General features: G+C 44.3%; 1 long non-coding RNA gene across 1 annotated transcript; it reads left to right on the forward strand.

Moving 5' to 3' along the window:
• The first annotated feature begins 1,874 nt into the window (after positions 1–1,874).
• On the forward strand, positions 1,875–12,651 carry LOC127606492 (uncharacterized). Its single transcript, XR_007963801.1, has 3 exons — positions 1,875–1,953; positions 11,138–11,332; positions 12,260–12,651. It is a non-coding gene; the product is annotated as an uncharacterized LOC127606492 (long non-coding RNA).
• The last annotated feature ends 1,146 nt before the right edge of the window (positions 12,652–13,797 follow it).

Genomic DNA, 13,797 nt, shown 5'->3' on the forward strand with positions numbered 1-13,797 from the left:
TCAGAAGTCATAACTTGTCGATGAGCGTGGAATGAAAGAGGTACTTCTTCTGTTACCCTCGAAAACCGCGCCGCATGAGGCGCAAGCTCGCTGGGTTGCGAGGCCCCCTAGTGGACAGCGGAGGATCTTATACGCTGCAGATCGAGGATGATATGTGGTTGACCCCGCTTCAAAGAAAACGCTCGGGGATGATGGATCCCAAGGTGGGGCTCATACATTCGGGCAGCCATACTTGAGAGGGGGAAACTAAGACGGATCGGAACGGCCAAACTGAACAGCCGCTCTGTCTTCTTTCATTTGGAAAGCACACCTACACACACACACATATAGAGGAGACACAGATGCACTCCCCCCCCCCCCCCCCACTCCCCTCCTTTTCTATCTCCACCCGTCTCCAGCTCTGGGCTCCAATATCCTCTCTCCCGCTTTGAAGATGTCAAAGAATAATATTGACAGAGTCTCCGGTGAAATGTTTTTATGCGGTTTCCCTTTCCAGATAGCTTGGGAAAATGAGGGAATTAGGATGCGGCAGAGGAAGAGAAGGAGAAGGGGGGAGGACAGTGTCAGGGTGGGAGTGAATTTGTCCATCGGCTACTGACAAGTAGGCAAGTCTCGGAAAATAATGTGTAGTGTTAGACTGCACTTTGTGCTAGACATGCGCCGGACAGCAAAACAGGACCTGAAAAGTTTTGCAAGGCCCCAAAAATGATTGACACTACATAAGTCGAGCCTCCTGTCGATGATTGGTTGTTATTTCTCGGATGCGGTGGTTTATTGTATGTTAAATAAGAGGCGCAAAATGGGGCCAGATATGTTTTTTTTTTGGTTGTTTGTTTGTTTTTTTTATTCGCGAGCCAATTTGGAGTTAGGTCTTCCCTCGCTGGGCCGTTATGAGAGTGAAACCACAAAATTATTACATGTACACGACAAATTAATCGATTGCTAGTTTTCAAATCAGTCAAGTCAATTATAAGAGTTTGTTCGATTATTGTTCAAGTGAGTGTAAACAGGCTAATAAAATTATTGCAAAATCTCAACGTTATTTTTTACACATCACAATTTGACGTTTCGGTACAGATTTTAGCAAGTTGACACACACTTTCACGGGCCACATGAAATGACCTGGCGGGCCGGATCTGGCCCCGAGGCCTTGAGTTTGACTCCTGCATATTAACCCATTCTACAGAGCCCCAGATTTAATCATGGCCAGAATATGATGTAAAACACCCTCCATTCATCCAATTTCTGATCCGCTTATCCTCCTGCGAGGCGTGCTTGAGCCTATCCCAGGTGTCTTTGGGCAGTTGGCGGGGGGGGGACACCCTGAACCGGTTGGCAGCTAATCGCAGGGCACACAGAGACAAACAACCATGCGCGCTCACACTCACACCTAGGGACAATTTTGAGTGATCAATCAGCCTGCCATGCATGTTTTTGGAATGCGGGAGGAAACCGGAGCACCCGTAGAAAACCCACGGAGGCACAGGGAAAACATGCAAACTCCACACAATAAGGAATCGAACCTACAAACTCTGCACTGTGAGGTCGATGCACTAACCACTTGACCAATATGCTAATTTGTGGCAGTGAATTAGTAATTTGTGGGGATTTTATTTTTTAATATTGTAGCCATGGTTATTTATTTTTCATTTTCCTCATCCTGTGCCTGGGGCACTGTACCATTGAGAGATAGAGGATTTGTTTTTGTTTTTTTTATGTGGGACATAAACGTACCATTACAAGCACTACCCCAATGGCCTGACCAGACCTCAGTCATCAGCTATTGTGATTATCGCGTGCGTGTGTTTTCCCCCCTGCTTTTTTTTTCTTCCCCCCCTCCCCCGATCACACACTTCTGGCTTCTCTCCATGCAGGGAGTGCATCACATCAAAGCTGGCCCGGCGAGGGCGAACCCCATGATGCATCCTCTCTTCCCGCTGATCACGGGCCATTGTGAGTAATTGTATGACGCCATAACCATCGAGGCTCTCTCTCTCTCTCTCTCGCCTCTCTCGGCCTTATTGAAGAGAAGCGAAATGGAGATGGCTGAAGGCCGGTGAATCAGGCTCATCCTGCTGTTAAGCAAATCTATCTTTTGGCTTGTTAAGAAGAAGACATGGAGGAATAATCACGTTCTCGCCTCTTGTCATTGCAACAAGTCTTGGCAGCGGATAATAGAGGTCATTTTGTTTATTATCATATGGAAATTAGCAAGCGTATATGTGGTGAAAAGCTAATTTCGGTCACACATCGGTGCCAAATTGAGCCTTTTGCCTTTTTTTCGGGTGGGGTAACATAGCACGAACAACACACGTTGCATGAATGCCACACGTGACTTTCACGTGAACTCCTCTGTGAGACACACAAGTCAGGATTTGGACTTCTTTTGAAGATGGGCATTGTGCTCCTTTTGAAGATTATCTGATTGAAAAGGGCTTTTACGGCGCATGTTATGCCGACTGCGTGGCATCAAAGCTCACTCACGTATGAAGACATGAGAGGCGGACTGATAGGAAGCAGCTGGTAATCCGCTGTCTGGTAATATTGGGTGTCGACAGGAGAACGTAGAGACTCGTGTGCAGCTTTTCATGTAAAGATACGGATCGTGTTCAAGATTTTTCACAATGAGTCAACGAGGTAGAAAATAGATACATGTTACAGAGGCAGCGCTTTGTGGGGATTGAATGAGTCTGTTTACATTTTGAAAGGATTATTTCTGCGGCATTCTCAGGAAATCACGGTGGCCAATCACCACTGAGCTGTTCAGGATTTACAAAGGTAACAAGACAAAATAAATCAATAAAACTAAACCTGCTGCAAAACTTTAATAAATAAATAAAATACTGCCCCCCCCCCCCAAAAATATATATATACAGTATGTTTGATTGACAACTATACCACAACCACCAAAATGACTCTAACAAAATTTTTGTTATCGATTATTGGATTCAGAAAAATGCTCATGCTGCAAAGACTCTCCCACAACGACCCAGGCCAAACTAAGTTTGTCTCTCAATCAATCAATATGACTTCTGCATACTTTCTTGGACCACTTACTGTACTCCATCCATCCATCCATCCATCCATCCATCCATCCATCCATCCATCCATTATCTACCGCTTATCCGGGGCCGGGTCGCGGGGGCAACAGCTTTAGCAGGGAAGCCCAGACTTCCCTCTCCCTAGCTACTTCGTCCAGCTCTCCCCGGGGGATCCCGAGTCGTTCCCAGACAAGCTGGGTGACATAGTCTCTCCAGCGTGTCCTGGGTCTTCCTCGGGGTCTCCTCCCGGTCGGGCATGACCGGAACACCTCACCGGGGAGGCGCTCAGGAGGCATCCGAATAAGATGCCCAAGCCACCTCATCTGGCTCCTCTCGATATGGAGGAGAAGCGGCTCGACTCTGAGCCCCTCCCGGATGACCGAGCTTCTCACCTTATCTCTAAGGGAGAGCCCGGACACCCTGTGGAGAAAACTCATTTCGGCCGCTTGTAACCGGGATCTCGTTCTTTCGGTCACGACCCATAAAGTAGTACAACTTTATTGGAAAGTAAACTTACTGTACTACTTTCCCGTTTAGAAAGTGTTTTGGTGCCATCTTGTGGCACCAAAGCCGTTTTAAGGTGACTCATAAAACCACACCTCCTCATCCATCCATTGTCCAAATCGCTTACAAAACTGCGCTTATTATTTTTTACTTAAGAGATGTTTTTTTTTTCTGTGGGGGGAAAAAAAGCACATTGACATGGCTCTCACACGCGCACACACACACATTCACGCAACATTCCCTCCAATATTAGCATCCTTCACATCTACTCTTCACCAACACATAAAGCTGTTCTGATGCTTGACAGGAAGCAGAAGGGGCTGTCAACAGGCCCTCAACCTGTGAGGAAACAGTCGGGCTCTATCATGCTTTTCAGACACGCACGCAGTGACATGAACACGGATCCACAGATGAAACACGTCAACAGTCAGCAGCGATCTTCAATGGCACCGTAAAAACAAACGCGCAGAGAGGTTCGGAGACGGAAAATAAATAAATAAAAAATATGAAACAGCACGCCTTGTATGACTGGAGGGCTCTCCAATAAAGAACACACACACACACGCACGCACACACACGAAGCGTTAGCATAAGAAAGATTGAGTGAGGTCATTTTCTGCTTCTTCAGCTGATCCGGAACACGTGTTGGACTGCGATTTATACGTTAAGACATTGACAAAAGAAAATAGACCAACTTCATGTCCATTTATTTGGGCTTTAGCCTCGAGCTCTGTTTAGGCCTTTGTGTGCTGTTCCACCTTTTCCGTCGTGTTGACGCCATCACCTACTTGGCTTAGTTTAGACTCTCTGAAATTTCCCAAACATGTCCGGACCTATTCGATAACCGCCACCTAGCTCAGTAGAAATTAATAGAAGGACTAGAAAAAGTCCATAGAAGAAGAAGTTGACAACATATTTACATTGATGGCACATTTCTGTTCATTTTCTGGTTCAGGTCTCCCGATAACCACCATCTTCCACAATAGCATATACGTTGGCCAAAGTATCTTTTTAGCAATGCAAGTAAAACCTATAGTAAAGTACCCGTTTTATTTTTCCCCAAGAAAGCAAAAATAATAAATAAATAAATAGCCTACATCCGCCACTGAAGTGGTCCGTCCCATCAATAACAAGAATGACACGGACATGCTGCAGGCTCCACGCAGACCTCGTAGAAGCGATGAATTATGACGCGGTTCGGTTGCGGCGCCGACGCTCGGGCCGCTTTTATTTGCCGCCGGGGATGTCATTAATGCGCCGAGAGCCGCGCACATACGTAAGCAAACTGCATCGGCGCACACGTGATTGAGTGCACGCCGGATGCGCAAGTAGGCTACTGAGCATCTGCGTGACATCCACTTAGTTGGTTAGAGGATATGCTTTTATTGGGCATTGAAACTGTGAATGTGTCACACACAAATTACTTTTCAATAGCATGTGGATCAGATTATATTTATGAAACTTTGACAGACTGCAAAAGATAGCAACGAGTCTTCTTTAGCTTTTTCACCATGAGCAACTTTTTAATGTGCATTACTGCCACCTACAGGACTTGAGTGGAACATATATCCTATTTAATGGTGTTTCACTTGTTTTAATTGTGTTTCACTTGCTTTTTTTTTTAAATTATGATTATCAGGATTTATATCAACAGCAAAACAAGATTACCAAGCACCGTATTTTGTATAAATTATTTCCTTCCTTCTTTAACGTACGGTATGATCATAACCGGTCGCAAGGCCTTAATCGATCAAGATCTCAATTGATTTTAACTCTTTATGTTTGCCACTTTTTGCCTTTTTTTTGTTTTTTTTGTGTCCAAATCCACAGAAGTTGGAAAATGCGACAATCTTATTTGTGCGCGCACAAGTGCGTGTTTGTTTTGGACATGTATAAAAAGAACAAACTTATTACGAGTACACTTGGGAAGGGGAGGTAAAAAAAAACAAAAAAAAAACATACAAACAAAAGGAAAGCATCAACGAAAGAAACAAAAGACAATGTAATGTGGTCTGTTGTTAAATTCAGGTTGCAATTGCTAGATTTTTGGCAGTTAGGTGTAGAAAGTGAAAAAAAAATCGACCTAAGTATAGTCAGGAAGTATTTGTCCCCACCACTGAGAGAGTCGTACTTTACATTACACTCTTGGGAGCTCAAAACTCTTCAGCCGGCACAGTAAGACAGTCGACTGATTTATGAGCCTGGCGCTGAGTCCGGTTTTCTGTATTTTGGGTACAGGGCGCACCGCTGTGAGTCCGAGTCCCCTTCGGACCCCCTCACTCATCACGCTGCACACACCTGCGGGTGACTGGATTCTGTTTTGATATTGCACGCCGTCCACCAAAGTTGACATGGTAACATTTACCAAGTAATCTGAGCATACAGGATACAGACTCTACTGTTCTTACGGGGAGAGGGTTTGGATTTGGTCCCGTGTTAAGTCTCCCGTGAGACTCGGATAACCGCAGATTCGTTTCGCCACTGAACCTACACATTCATTCATTAACTTTTTTTTCACAAATTAAAGCAGTTCCCAGGTGTATGCCTGCGTTCAAGTCAGAAAATCCCAAAGACTATGAATTGCAGTGGGTGCCTTGAGATACGACTTTCATATGTTCTGTGACCATGCTTGTAACTCAAATACAAATATCTCAAAGATCCCCAAGCATGTCTTTCCTCATATGTGTGAGTATTGTTTCATTATCTGCCGATGTGGGACGCAGTACCGTTTGCGTTTAAATATCTGACAACGCTCGTATTTGTTTGTTTGTCAGCATTAAAGATAGCAAACATGTGTCAGGCAAAGTTAGTCAGTTTGGTTAAATACACAACATGTAATTCTCATTGTTTTATGTTTTGTTTGACAGTAAACCTGGTGGTAATAAATGGCTTGAAGCCTCTTCTTTGAAAAAAATTGTCCAACATCTGCGAAATTGCTGCTTGTTGTGAAGTGGGTTGAGTTAGCCCGCTGCCACCATCCAGCACTCGCGTCCCAAATGTTTGCTTGTAAGGCAAAAGCCAAGTCTGCCATCCCGCTCTACCGTGAATCTATGAAGGTGAAGAACTTGATGTCACTCTGTCATTCTTGTTGTGCGTTGGCGCATATAGCCAATTTATGGCTTTGGTGGCTAAGGTAGCGACAGCTAGCATGCAACAGTGTTCATGCTAATCTCTGGAACCACCAACATCGCAGCTCTAGTTAGCTTTTGGCTTTGTCTTTATCCATCCATGCAATTTTTATAGCGTTTTTCCTCACTAGAGTCCTGAGTTTTCAATCCCGAATTTGTGAGGCGCTAAAATATTATCTTTCCACCTTTTTTTTTTTTTTTTAAATACAGAAGACAACACAGTATCAACGTTCGATGTTCCCATGCTTGGTTTGGTCATTCAGGAAAATCCACATCTCAGTTTTCTCCTCCTCTGTTGTCCTTCACATTTTTTATATGTTATAATATCAAACATCATCAAAATAAAAACCTCAGACCATCAATGCTGGGAAGAATTTTCTATTTTGAAATGTGTTTCGCATTTCATGTTATTATCGTATCACTGAACGGTGATAGCTTGGATTGGAAGCATAAATGATTGGAAGCATAAATGAGCCACAGAGTTAGTCATTGGAGTTGTAATCCTTTAATGGAGACTTGACTGTGTAATATTTCCATAGACGAACAAGATGGCGGAAAAGTGAAGGAGATTAAAAGAAAAAGAATGTTTCTTTGGCGTTATTGGTTACCGAAAAGATAGTTAAAAAGATAGCAGTTAAGCTCAAAATGATTCATTTACTGAAAGGAATTTTTTTCATCTGTTGATTATTATCTTTTGGACATGACACAATAATGTGGCCAAAGATGGGAAGAATATTTCAAAGACAATTATTTGGGAAATTGCATATTTTCCCAAAAGGCCCCCCAAAAATGTAAATTGTGTGGGTCTCTTTGGTTTGTACTTTTTTTTTAATCTCTAATCGACTCAGAGTATGAATTTGAATTTCTGAAACGCAATTACAAAGTGGACATATGCCAATACCCCATTTATGCTTTTAACTGAAAATTCAATGTAGTTTCCCTGACCTTAGTCCACGTTTGTGTCTGTGTGCCCTGCGATTTGGCTGTCCAGGTTGTACCTTGAGGTCAGCTGGGCTAGGCTCCTGCACATCTATGACCCCAAAGAGGATACTCGCGATAGAAAATGAATGGACGGGTGGATGGTACGGCTTGGCGGTGGTTGGCTCGAGGTTGCATTTTTGGATAACTTTTTTTTGGGGGGGGCGGCCCGGTGGTCTACTGGTTACCGCGTCGGCCTCACAGTACAGAGGTTTGATTCCGGCTCCGGCCTTCCTATGTGGAGTTTGCATGTTCTCCCTGGGCCTGCGTGGCTTTTCTCCGGGTACTCCGGTTTCCACCCACATTCCAAAAAGATGCTTGGCAGGTTAATGGAACACTCCAAATTGTCCCTAGATGTGAGTGTGAGCGGTGATGGTTGTTCGTCTCTGTGGCCCCTGCTGGCAACGGGCTCAGGGTGCCCATCGCCGACTGCCCCAAGACAGCTGGGATAGGCTCCAGCACTTGCCGCGACCCTTGTGAGGATAAAGTGGATCAGAAAATGGTTCGATGGATGGAAAAATTTGAGATGCGAGTTGGCCATTCAAAAAAGAGTGCTGAATCTGAATTTCTGGATTCAAGTCAGAATGAGTCATAGCATTGTCAACTCCATTGTCACCGAGTAATATTGAAATGGCCCCCTGCACATTTCAATATTAGTGACGGATGCGGGAGGGGAAAATGGGTCATGTGAAAAGGCCACTCATTCACTTGGAGATGGACAGAGACCAGATCTCACTTACAGCAGAAATGATTTGTGTTGTTTGAATGAATTTAATCTGACAGACTATTTTTCATTGGCTGTTACACGTGCAATGTTGCAATGGTGATTCAAATTTTGAAGCAGCCATCACTCGACTTCGATGTCTATTGTGAAAGGGGCAAAAGACTTCAAGTTTGTTCACTTGGCTTACAGCTTGTAGGGTTGTCCAGCATGCTTGGCATCTTGGCCTTCATCCTCCTGCGCCCCACTGTGTCAGCTGAGTTCTGGCAAGGGAGCAACCCAGGGCACAGCTGACCTTCTTTTTGGAACTCAAATCGGCTCAACACCTCTTCCTGAGCTCTCTGCTTCTTTGCTTTTCTGACTCGCTCCGATGTGACTGTAACCTATCCAACCGTTAGCTGCGCCTTCTCCTTCCCAGCCTTGAGCAAACCACAATACGGTTTAAGCCTCAAGAGGCAGATCAGTTCTGTTGGGGTTTATGCCAGGCAACCATTACTGCTTCGCGAAAATCTCCAAAATGATCTTTCGACTGGCGGCCACACAGGCAGTGGATTTGGATAAGCAGCGCGCATCTGCAACTGGCCTTGTCCCCAGCCTTTGAACTGTTCTGGTCATTGTATGACACCCGCGTAACCTTACCTCAACCTTGACACCTGACCTGCTTCAGAGGCTTCTACCATACACTTGTCTACTGAATCAAACAAGTTTGATCCGATGGCTATTATTCAACTCCCACCGCCACTCAAAATCATCTCCAACCTTCCCAATTGGCGTTTCATTCAACCAGCACCGCAGATCCCTCCAGGCTTTCCTGGACCTTTTGCGCCCTGGCACGCCATACTCTACACCCCCACAATGACGCAGCGTAATGAAGCCATCCATCATCCTGACAGAATGTAAGAACCAGCTCGCTGTGTCTTCCTTTCCAGTGAAACCCAAACCAGTTTGCTTTGTAGGCAACGTCCCTAGCTAATACCATGTGGGCGAACCACTGTAAAATTTTAGGATGCATTACTACAAATGACAAAAAAATAAAATGTTAGCTTGTTACTCGCTGTATGTGTATAGCTCTAGAGCAGGTGTCACCAACATTTTTGAGGGTGAAAGCAACTTCATGTGTACCGATTGTGTGAAGGGCTAGCAAATTGATACACGTCTGAAATAACATATTTGTCCAAAATACCTTCAATAATATGAGGATGTGTTATTTTTAATACTTGATGATTTAAATTGTCAGACTTTGATCGTGTTTCGAAATGTCTCACAGTACTGCCAATGTTTGCATTTTTAAATCATAATTTCTACTAGCAAATCACAATGTCCAGGCACTGGCGGGCTACTCAAGTGGTCTTCACGGGCTACCTGGTGCCCGCGGGCACCATGTTGGTGACCACTGCTCTAGAGGGTAAGTGTTAGAAGTCAGCATCTTTACTTGGCTCCAGTGGTCAGGTGGGTGATGATGGGCATTCACCGGATCGGGACGTTGTTGTATTTTTCTTTTTCTCCGGACTATGAGCAAATGGCCTGCGGACCAGGCATTGGGGACCACTGATTCTAACCGTAACTGTACCCAGAGATGGGCAAATCTGTCCCTGGGATGGAACGGTCCATCTTTCAATCCTGGACGGATGCCCATTTTTGGGACGGAGGATGAGAGTTTTCTTTTTAAAAAGGACAGATGTAGCAAGGACGGAGGTAGGTTTTTGTCCCTCCCTTTAATCATCCCTAACTGGGTTAAGTAGGTGATATCGGCAAGCAAAATAACAAGACCAGAGTGTAGCCAAAAACTATTTTCCTAACAGGCTATTTCACTCAACAATGTTTTTTTTAATAGGAACACTAGCAAGTAGTGTCCAGTCAGAGAACATAACAAAGTGCCTACAGACAACCGATCCATGCTTGATGATGCATCTCCAAGGAGGAAGCATCGTTACGATTTGCTTCACCTTACCGCATCCAAAATGGCTGCGGCATCGACGTACTGAATAAGGTGCCTTAAGAGGACAAGGACGGAGGGACGATAACGGAACATTGGTCATGGGCGGAGAACAGACCGGTAAAATATGGTCAAGTGCCCATCTCTGATTGTACCACAAATTATGATTCGGAAACAGTTTCAAAGAACAGTAATTTGCACGAGACGTGCCCCTGTTTGCCCAACAAAGGGTTTCCATTTGATGCACCTCACCTAATTCACCGCTGTTTGAAATTTTTGAGAGATTTAAAAACAAAAAAACGTGGTACCTGTCGACATACAGTATAATATTGATGTCAATCATTTTTTAATTAATTCCCAAAGAACTTAAATTAGAGAGCATTGAACACCAAACACACATTTTTAAAAAAAGCCACGTTACTAAAAATGGGCCCTTGTCTCTCACAGGGGATGTCTCATCATAATTTCTTGACACCAATGTACTACTTTCCTATTAGACAGGGCTATGGCACCATTATATGACATCTCAGCGTGTTTCCGAAAGCACGCCAAAACATCGCGTAGGTTTATTTTTTTCAGCGAAAAACTGGGGACGCAGTTCTCCGAAACACAAATACCACCCGAACAGGCCCGCCTCTTAAAGGCACACGTCTTTACACGGACACGACAGAGTCGCCACCTTTTTGTGTTTAAATCCATTTCCGGTGTGTTTGAAAAGCATGTTTTAATAATTTTCAAGAATGTGGGAGGGGTCGATAAATAAAAATCGATACAAAGAACTACCCATTTTGACATGGTCTTTTTGTTATGTTTTATTTCGACTTGAAAGCAGTCGGAGCAAAAGCGGTGATCCCGGTGGAGCGGAGAAGGCGAGAGGAAAACGAATTGAATTAACATAATCAACAACAGCTCGAGCCAGACACGCTTGCCAGTTGCAACAGCACCGCTGCCAGCGTCAGCCGAGGCGATCGCAGTGGAGACCGGAGAGAAGAGTTGCGAGGGTGCCACTTTTCATCGCACAGAGGTGAGTGTTGAACGGTAAAAGAAATGATTTACTTCGTCGATTAAAAAAAAAAAATCCTCACTGTCAATGTTTTTTAATTTTTTAAATTATTATTATTATTAGGGTTTTTTTTTGTTTTTTTATGTTTTTAGTACCTTGCTGCTAGTAATGTATTTATTTTAAAAAGGAGTACGGAGCACTTTTTTTTCCCTAAGTGGTTGATGTCCTACCACTTGTCTGACACAAAACCGCCACTGTATGTTTAGCGCGGAGGTCCAACATTGGAGGGGGCTGTTGGCAAGATGAGATTGCTGTCATTTTTTTTTTTTTTTTTTTTCATTTTCCAAAGAACCTCCCATCGTGTTGGCCACTTGGGAGCCGACTCCATTCAACCCATAAAAGCAACAAAAAAACAGTTTTAAGAATCTGTGAGTGTACAGAGGAGGTGATAGGTGTGTGTGTGTGTGTGTGTGTGTGTGTGTGTGTGTGTGTGTGTGTGTGTGTGTGTGTGTGTGTGTGTGTGTGTGTGTGTGTGTGTGATGTTTCAGTTGCTTAGCAGTAAGGCCAAGAACAGCGCGATGTTTCTTTTGGACAGAGGAAGCAGTCATGGTATCAGGTGTGATACCTGCAGTGGCACCAGAGAAAACACGGCTAAAGTGGTAGCAGCTCACCCTGGCTGGAAGTTATTACCGAAGTGTTGAAGTTGGAGGGGAGGGGGGGTTTCTGTTTGTGGTTAAACACACGCTCACTAGAAGTCACACAGAAAACACTTGTGGTCCCCTGAAGGTTTTGCCCAGCTGTACTGATGCCAATAATTTGTCTCCACTTCATCATGTCATTGACTTTTCAATGTCTGCTTCATGTTGATGTTCTTTTGGAGAAAGGTATGTGAAAGTTACACTCCCGGGTTCCAGTAGTGTACCGTTTTGTGGGGGAGGGGGGTTTCAGATCTATCCAAATAAGGCCTGCAAGTTGGATTAAAGTGACAACAGCATTTTTCCATCCTCTGATTGATTGAGCTAACTATGTGCATCAAAGTTGGATTTATGAGAAGCGTGAATGTGGGAAATGAATTCAAATTTATTTTCCAGACGGACTTTTCTCGAAAAACTCGACCTTGGTGCGAGAGTAGGGTGACCAACAATGTCATTGGATGGCTTGAAAGAATTTATTCAGCACTTTGAAAGCAACTTTTATAGACCAGGTACTAAATAGAGCAAAATGTGATGTAAAAATGTGGAAATCGGGTTCATATTGATTTACATTTTAGTGAAGGAAAAAAATAAGAATAATAATCCTGGCTCATGGGTTTGTTTCCGCTTTGGTTTGTTGATGGATGGATGGATCCCTTTGACAATTACAGGCTGAATATTGATAAGCTGGCGGCCCGGTGGGCCAGTGGTGAGCGTGTCAACCTCACAGTGCTGAGGTACCGGGTTCAATTCCAGCTCCGGGCTCACTTTGTGGAGTTTGCATTTTCTTCCCGGGCCTGCGTGGCTTTTCTCCGGGTACTCCGTTGTCCTCCCACGTTCTAAAAACATGCATGACAGATTAATGGATCACTCCAAATTGTCCCTTGGTGCGAGTGTTGGCGCGGATGGTTGTTCGTCTCTGTGTGCCCTGTGATTGGCTGGCAACCGGTTCAGGGTGTCCCCTGCCGACTGCCCGAAGACGGCTGGGATAGGCTCCAACACGACCCTTGTGAGGATAAAGCGGATCAGATAATGGATGGATGGATATTGATAAGCTGTCGTTTTCCAGGATAGGGCAGGGCCAACTGGATGTAACTCATCAAGGTTTTGTTTTTTTGTTTTTTTTAGTTTATTTTGCCGTGTCAGGCTGCCGCCGTATCCCGGTGTTGGCGAGCGGACACAAACTTTGTCCAAGCATTCTGTCGAGGTAAGCGGATTGGATTTCAGCGGTTCAAGCAAAGGTTGCGGCTGCATCTCCTTGCCCTCTGTGTCCCACAGTGTCCATTATGCCCCTCACATAAACCCCATCTAAGCATCTCACGGTCCGATGCACTCCTGCCCCCCCCCTTCCCCAAATCAGTTCCTCCTCCGGTTCACCATTGTAAATGTCACCTGAGTTCCATTCTCTCCTCTCCGCACACATGGCCCCTTTATTCAGCACCCTTTTAAAAAGGACCCACGCTCACATTTCATGTTTGCTCCCTTTAACTACGTGTAAGCGAGTCCGCCGTAAAACAGCAGTCGTATGTTTAAATTCTTTTTTTGAGGGGGCATTTTTTCGACATGACGTTTAGTCCCGCATATCATATTTCAGTTGCATATGCTATCACTGTGTTTTGCACGAAACTGGACCTTTTTATTTAATGTGGAGATGGGAAAAAAAATATTCACATATGAGGGTTTGTTTGTGCAAAAAAAATAAATCTAATAATAAAAGAAATCAATCATTTATTTAATAAGTGGAAGTCGTGAAGCCGGGACATAGTTAATTCAATACAATTATACTGAGTCATG

Source organism: Hippocampus zosterae, chromosome 8 (assembly GCF_025434085.1).
Source record: "Hippocampus zosterae strain Florida chromosome 8, ASM2543408v3, whole genome shotgun sequence".
Classification (NCBI taxonomy): domain Eukaryota; kingdom Metazoa; phylum Chordata; class Actinopteri; order Syngnathiformes; family Syngnathidae; genus Hippocampus; species Hippocampus zosterae.